Source organism: Pelodiscus sinensis, chromosome 1 (genome assembly GCF_049634645.1).
Source record: "Pelodiscus sinensis isolate JC-2024 chromosome 1, ASM4963464v1, whole genome shotgun sequence".
NCBI classification, from domain to species: Eukaryota; Metazoa; Chordata; order Testudines; family Trionychidae; genus Pelodiscus; species Pelodiscus sinensis.
This window is the reverse complement of record NC_134711.1, coordinates 2,324,332-2,330,404: the sequence shown is the minus strand read 5'-3', so window position 1 is coordinate 2,330,404 and position 6,073 is coordinate 2,324,332.

Sequence of the window (6,073 nt, the reverse complement as noted above, 5' to 3'; positions counted from 1 at the left end):
GTTCCCGGATGCCCCAGCTCCCGGTACTCCAGCTCCCGGCTGCCCCAGCTCCCGGTACTCCAGCTCCCAGCTGCCCCAGCTCCCGGTACTCCAGCTCCCGGCTGCCCCAGCTCCCGGTACTCCAGCTCCCAGCTGCCCCAGCTCCCGGTACTCCAGATCCCAGCTGCCCCAGCTCCCGGTACTCCAGCTCCCGGCTGCCCCAACTTCCGGCTGCCCCAGCTCCCGGTACTCCAGCTCCCGGTACTCCAGATCCCGGCTGCCCCAGCTCCCGGTACTCCAGCTCCCGGCTGCCCCAGCTCCCGTTACTCCAGCTCCCAGCTGCCCCAGCTCTCGGCTGCCCCAGCTTCCAGCCCCGCTCTGGCTGCTGCTCTCCCCTTAGCTCTGCCCCACAGCCCCAGCTCACACTGAGGCCGGGCCCTGGGCCCTTGACTCTCACACTGGCCTGTCCGCCCTGTCCATCCAGCTGACGTCCAGCGTTGGCATCTCCCCGCTGGCTCTGCGAGCCGGGTCCTTCTTTCCCTTTTTCCCTCTCCCCTTCATGGACTCTGTGGGGCTGTGTCTGCCGGCTGGGAGGGGGGCCCAGTCCCTGTACCCGTCTGGATACGGGCCAGCGCTACTCCAGCTGCACGTCCCGGGGGAGCCTCCATTCGGATAACGTGGGGTCCCCTTTGGGCGCTGCAGGGACCCAGAGGCGGAGCCGGGACGGAGCCATTTGTCCCCCTGAGGGCTACGGGGCCTGAGGAGCCTGCATGTCGCTCCCCCTTCCACCGGGGCGCCCCCTCATTGAATGGGCAAAGGGGGGTTCGCACGGGCTGTACCTGACTGCGGGGCTGGTGGGGAGAAGCCAGCGCCCTCTGCTGACAGCCTGAGAGAACTCCAGTGCCTAAAGCCAGCCAGTGGTCCCGTGGTCCCTCAGGCTGTGTCTGCACTACCACGTGATTTCGAAATAACTCCCCAATGCAGACAGGCCCTCTGGGGTCACAGGGCCACTTGTTTTTAAAGTTACAGACTCACCCGGCGACCCCCTCACCCCTCAATCCCTGTGCCGCTTTGGATACTTGCTACGCATTTCTCCTTCCCCAGGAACCGGGCCCCCCCCAGGGCTGGCGCACTGCTAGCGGTGAGAGCCCCAGGGCTCCCTCTCGCCCAGCGTCCTGTCTTCCCAGCGTGGCTGGTGCCAGACGCAGACTCCGGCGGTCGCTCAGCCTTTTCCAACCCTTCATTCTGCTCAGGCGAGGAAGAGTCCGGGAGAGACGCACGACGTGTGTCCGGTGGCACCATGGGGCGCGAGAAAGCGTCTCGGAAAGCAGCGCCGAGGGGGGTGGGCCACTGGGCTTTGCTCCAGGGTAGATGGATGTTGGAAACCCGCATTTCAGTGCATGCCAACGGCCACACAAGGGGGACGTCGGCATGAGAACCGAATCGCTTTCGGTGATCCCTCAGAGTTGCAGAACTGGTTTGTATTCGTGTGTGTGGCACGGGGCTGGGGCAGTCTGCTGTCTTTGGGGGCAGGGCAGGGCATTATCCCCCTGCGGCTGAGTCCAGCTGGCCACCCTACACCTCAGGGTAATATAGCCTAGTGGCCAGAGTCAATATGGCCACCCCCTCGTTAGGGCTGCGTGGCTCCAGAGTGGCTGCAGCAGCAGGCCACTGACTCAGGGTTTGTGGCAGCTAGGTCGGGGGGCTCAGGTTAGCCAGCTAGGGGGTCCCACAGGTTCTCCACCCGCCGTGACATCAGGGGCTGGGTGTTGCTGGATGTTGCAGTCTGGCTGGCCCCCATGTCCGGGTGCGTCGTCGCTCGTGCTGGAGCCAGCAGCACCCCGCCTCGCCCTTGGGCTGTGCCGGCCTGCGCTAGGCCCCCTTTTCTATCCCGGCTCCAGCTGGAACATGGCCAGCGGAGGAGCATCACCCCGGCCCACGGAGGGCGATTTACCCCTTCAGAGCCAGCACCGCACCGGTGCAGCCTACGCCCCCGTGCTAACCAGTTCTCTGCTAAGAAATGGGCCGATTCTCCTTCGAAGTAGTTGACAACGCCTTGCGCGGCTTCCCCTACACTGGCCCTGAGGGTTAACTGCGTAACACGTAACGTAAAGTATACTAGACTTTTCAGTTTGGAAAAGAGGAGACTGAGGGGGGATAGGATAGAGGTCTATAAAATCATGAGTGGTGTGGGGAGGGTGAATAAAGAAAAGTTATTCATTAGTTCCCATAATATAAGGACTAGAGGACACCAAATGAAATGATCCTGATGAAATGCATCCCAGGATACTCAAGGAGCTGATAGAAGAGGTATCTGAGCCTTTAGCTATGATCTTTGAAAAATCATGGCAGACAGGGGAGATTCCAGAAGACTGGAAAAGGGCAAATATTGTGCCCATCTATAAAAAGGGGAATAAGAACAACCCAGGAAACTACAGACCGGTCAGTTTAACGTCTGTCCCAGGGAAGATAATGGAGCAGGTAATTAAGGAAATCATATGCAAACACTTGGAAGGTAATAAAGTGATAGCGAATAGCCAGCATGTGTCTGTGAAGAACAAGTCATGCCAAACTAATCTGATAGCTTTCTTTGATAAGATAACGAGCCTTGTGGATAAGGGAGAAGCGGTGGATGTCATATACCTAGACTTTAGTAAGGCATTTGATACGGTCTCGCATGATATTCTTATTGATAAACTAGGCAAATATAACTTAGATAGGGCCACGATAAGGTGGGTGCATAATTGGCTGGATAACCGTAGTCAGAGAGTTGTTGTTAACGGTGCTAAATCCTGCTGGAAAGGGATAACAAGTAGAGTTCCTCAAGGGTCTGTTTTGGGACCCGTACTGTTCAATATCTTCATCAATGATGTAGATATTGGGATAGAGAGTACGCTTATTAAGTATGCAGATGATACCAAACTGGGTGGGGTTGCAACTTCTTTGGAGGATAGGTACATAATTCAAAATGACCTTAGCAAGTTAGAGAAATGGTCAGAGGTAAACAGGATGAGGTTTAATAAAGAGAAATGCAAAGTGCTCCACTTAGGAAGGAACAATCAGTTCCATACATACAAGATGGGAAGCGACTGTCTAGGAAGGAGCATGGCGGAAAGGGATCTAGGGGTCATAGTGGACCACAAGTTGAATATGAGCCAACAGTGTGATGCTGTTGCAAAAAAAGCAAATATGAGTCTAGGTTGTATCAACAGGTGTGTTGTAAGCAAAACTCGTGAAGTCATTCTGCCGCTCTACTCTGCACTAGTTAGGCCTCAGCTGGAGTACTGTGTCCAGTTCTGGGCGCCACATTTCAAGAAAGATGTGGAGAAATTGGAAAGGGTACAGAGAAGAGCGACAAGAATGATTAAAGGTTTAGAGAACATGACCTATGAAGCCAGGCTTCATGAACTGGGCTTGTTTAGTTTGGAAAAAAGAAGATTAAGGGGGGACATGATAGCGGTTTTCAAATATCTAAAAGGGTGTTACAAGGAGGAAGGAGAAAATTTGTTCCTCTTGGTTTCTGAGGACAGGACAAGGAGTAATGGGCTTAAAGTGCAGCAGGGGAGGTTTAGATTGGACATTAGGAAAAAATTCCTAACTGTCAGGGTGGTCAAATATTGGAATAAATTGCCAAGGGAGGTGGTGGAATCTCCCTCTCTGGAGATATTTAAGAACAGGTTAGATAGACATCTGTCAGAGATGGTGTAGACGGAGCTTGGTCCTGCCTTGAGGGTGGGGGGCTGGACTCGATGACCTCTTGAGGTCCCTTCCAGTCCTATTATTCTATGATTCTATGATTCTATGAACAGTTTACCTAGGGCAGGGTCGGGAAGCTATGCCTAGAGAGAGGTAGCTGGGGGGAGGGGGCGGGAAGAGATAGATCTAAATGTAGAGAGAGAGACCTCACCACTTGCACTGAGCGGGGTTCCCAGATGGTGAGGGGAGCCGGGGGTCCAGAGGGCAGGAGACCAGCAGAGCAGAGCCCCCAGCACGATCAGACAGGAGATGAAGAAGCCTCAATGGAACTGATACAGTTTAAATCCAGGTATCAGAACAGTTGTTCTTGGGGCAAGGGTAGGAGTTTGTACAGGGACAGGACAATGGTTCGAAGAGACACTGGATTTGTTTAAGGGTTAACGGAGGTGAGACAATAGACTGAGCACCCCTGGCTAGGGGGGATGTTCCTTGAAGGAATTCACAATGCAAAGAAGCAGTTTCAGGATTTGGATGTCAATAGGATCGTTACTAGAATTGGTCTGATAATGACTAATTGGGGTGTGAGCAGGCCTGGGTTCATTAGCATCTGGAGCCGAGATTTCCCATCAGGCCGTGCGTCTCTGCTTTCGGTATCCCATAGTTCAGTGCGGTTCCTGCTTTGGAAGAGCTGGTCCCCATGCTGTATGCCAATGGGGATGTCTCTCTGTTCTAGCGTCAATGCACATGAGGCCGGGGCGTCTCCTTAATTCTACTCCCCTTGTCTGGAGGGGTTAGCTGGGTCTCCCCCGGCCTTTTCATGGCTTTGCCTCTGATTCAAGCAGAGGCCTGGGGGAAGGGGATGGTTTTCCATGAGTGTCACTCTCCGGCTCCCCAAGAGCACAGGGCTGACAGGTAACACTGGTCCGTTCTGACAGATCCCTCGCCCAGCCCCATCCTGCCGTCTGGGCCAGCCCCTTGCAAACCCCGATTCCCCCGGGTGAGCACTGAGCCCCTGCGAGTCTCCTGCCTTTCTCCTTCCGTTCCCAGCTGCCCGCTAGTCTGGTGCGTGGGCACCACTCCCCCTCCCCATGTTTGTGTCCCTTCTGCCTTGGCCATCGTCCCCAGCCGGCTGGGCTCTTCTCCCCCCGTTAGCCTGACTGGCTTCCTCTTTCCTGCCCCCCTGGACGGCCCTTTCATAGCACTGACCACGGTGCCTTGCGGTGAAATCCACTTTCTGTGTCTGCTCCTGGCCTCTCTGGTTACAGCCGTGGGCATGAGCGGTGGGTGAAGTTAGAGTTGGGGGAGGCAAGCCCCCAGCCCCGCCCTTTCGCTCAGGACCCAGACCCATGTGAGCCCCCCACCCAGTACTTTAGGGCGGGTGGGTGGCGGGTGGTCGCAGCCTCCCCGGGCCAGGAGCATGGGGAGGGCAGGCGCTTTGGGGCAGTAACGCTCCGCCCTGGTACGGTGACAGTAGATGCTCTGGGGGTGGAGTCTGGGCGGGGCCAGGCTGGCGGTTTGGGAAGGCAAAGCCTCCTCCTGCCTCGCATACCCCCCGCCCCATGGCCAGGGGCCAGCCTTAGCCAGGTGCAGCTGCTAGCCATGGGGGGGCAGGTCCCAGGCTGAACCGGATGGAGCCTTGAAGCTCTGCGGGCTCAGGCTCCCGGCGCTGGAGGGGCCTGATGCTTCCACAACAGCTCACTCCGTCCTGGCTGGGGGGATCCCGGGTCCGTGTGGAGATGGGAGCAGGAGGAGAGGGGTGGGCCGGACGAGAGAGGAAAGGCTGGTTGTCACAGATCGCTGGGGGACGGGAGGGAGGGGGATCGATTCCTGCCCCATAGCCCAAAGGCCAGCCCCAGGCTGGCTGGTTTTAGGGACTGGGCGGGAGGCAGGAACGGGCCAGGCGCTGGAGTTCTCTCAGGCTGTCAGCAGAGGGCGCTGGCTTCTCCCCACCAGCCCCGCAGTCAGGTACAGTCTGAGCGAACCCCCCTTCGCCCATTCAATGAGGGGGCGCCCCGGTGGAAGGGGGAGCGACATGCAGGCTCCTCAGGCCCCGTAGCCCTCAGGGGGACAAATGGCTCCGTCCCGGCTCCGCCTCTGGGTCCCTGCAGCGCCCAAAGGGGACCCCACGTTATCCGAATGGAGGCTCCCCCGGTGTGGCTCGGGGAAACAGAGCAGGCTGGGTTTTTCCACATCCCGCCCCCTCAGTGAAGTGGGTGACCAGCCGGGAGGTGGCAGAGCTGAGGACTAGCCAGAGCCCCCAGGTAATGCCTCAGGCTGCCTTGGGGCCCCCCAACGCACGGGGTGACTGCCCTGACCCATCATAAGCACGGGTGGCTTTGCCCTGGAGTCTGGCCGGCATCTAGGGTAGGGGAGCTGGTATGAGGACCCGGATCCCTTC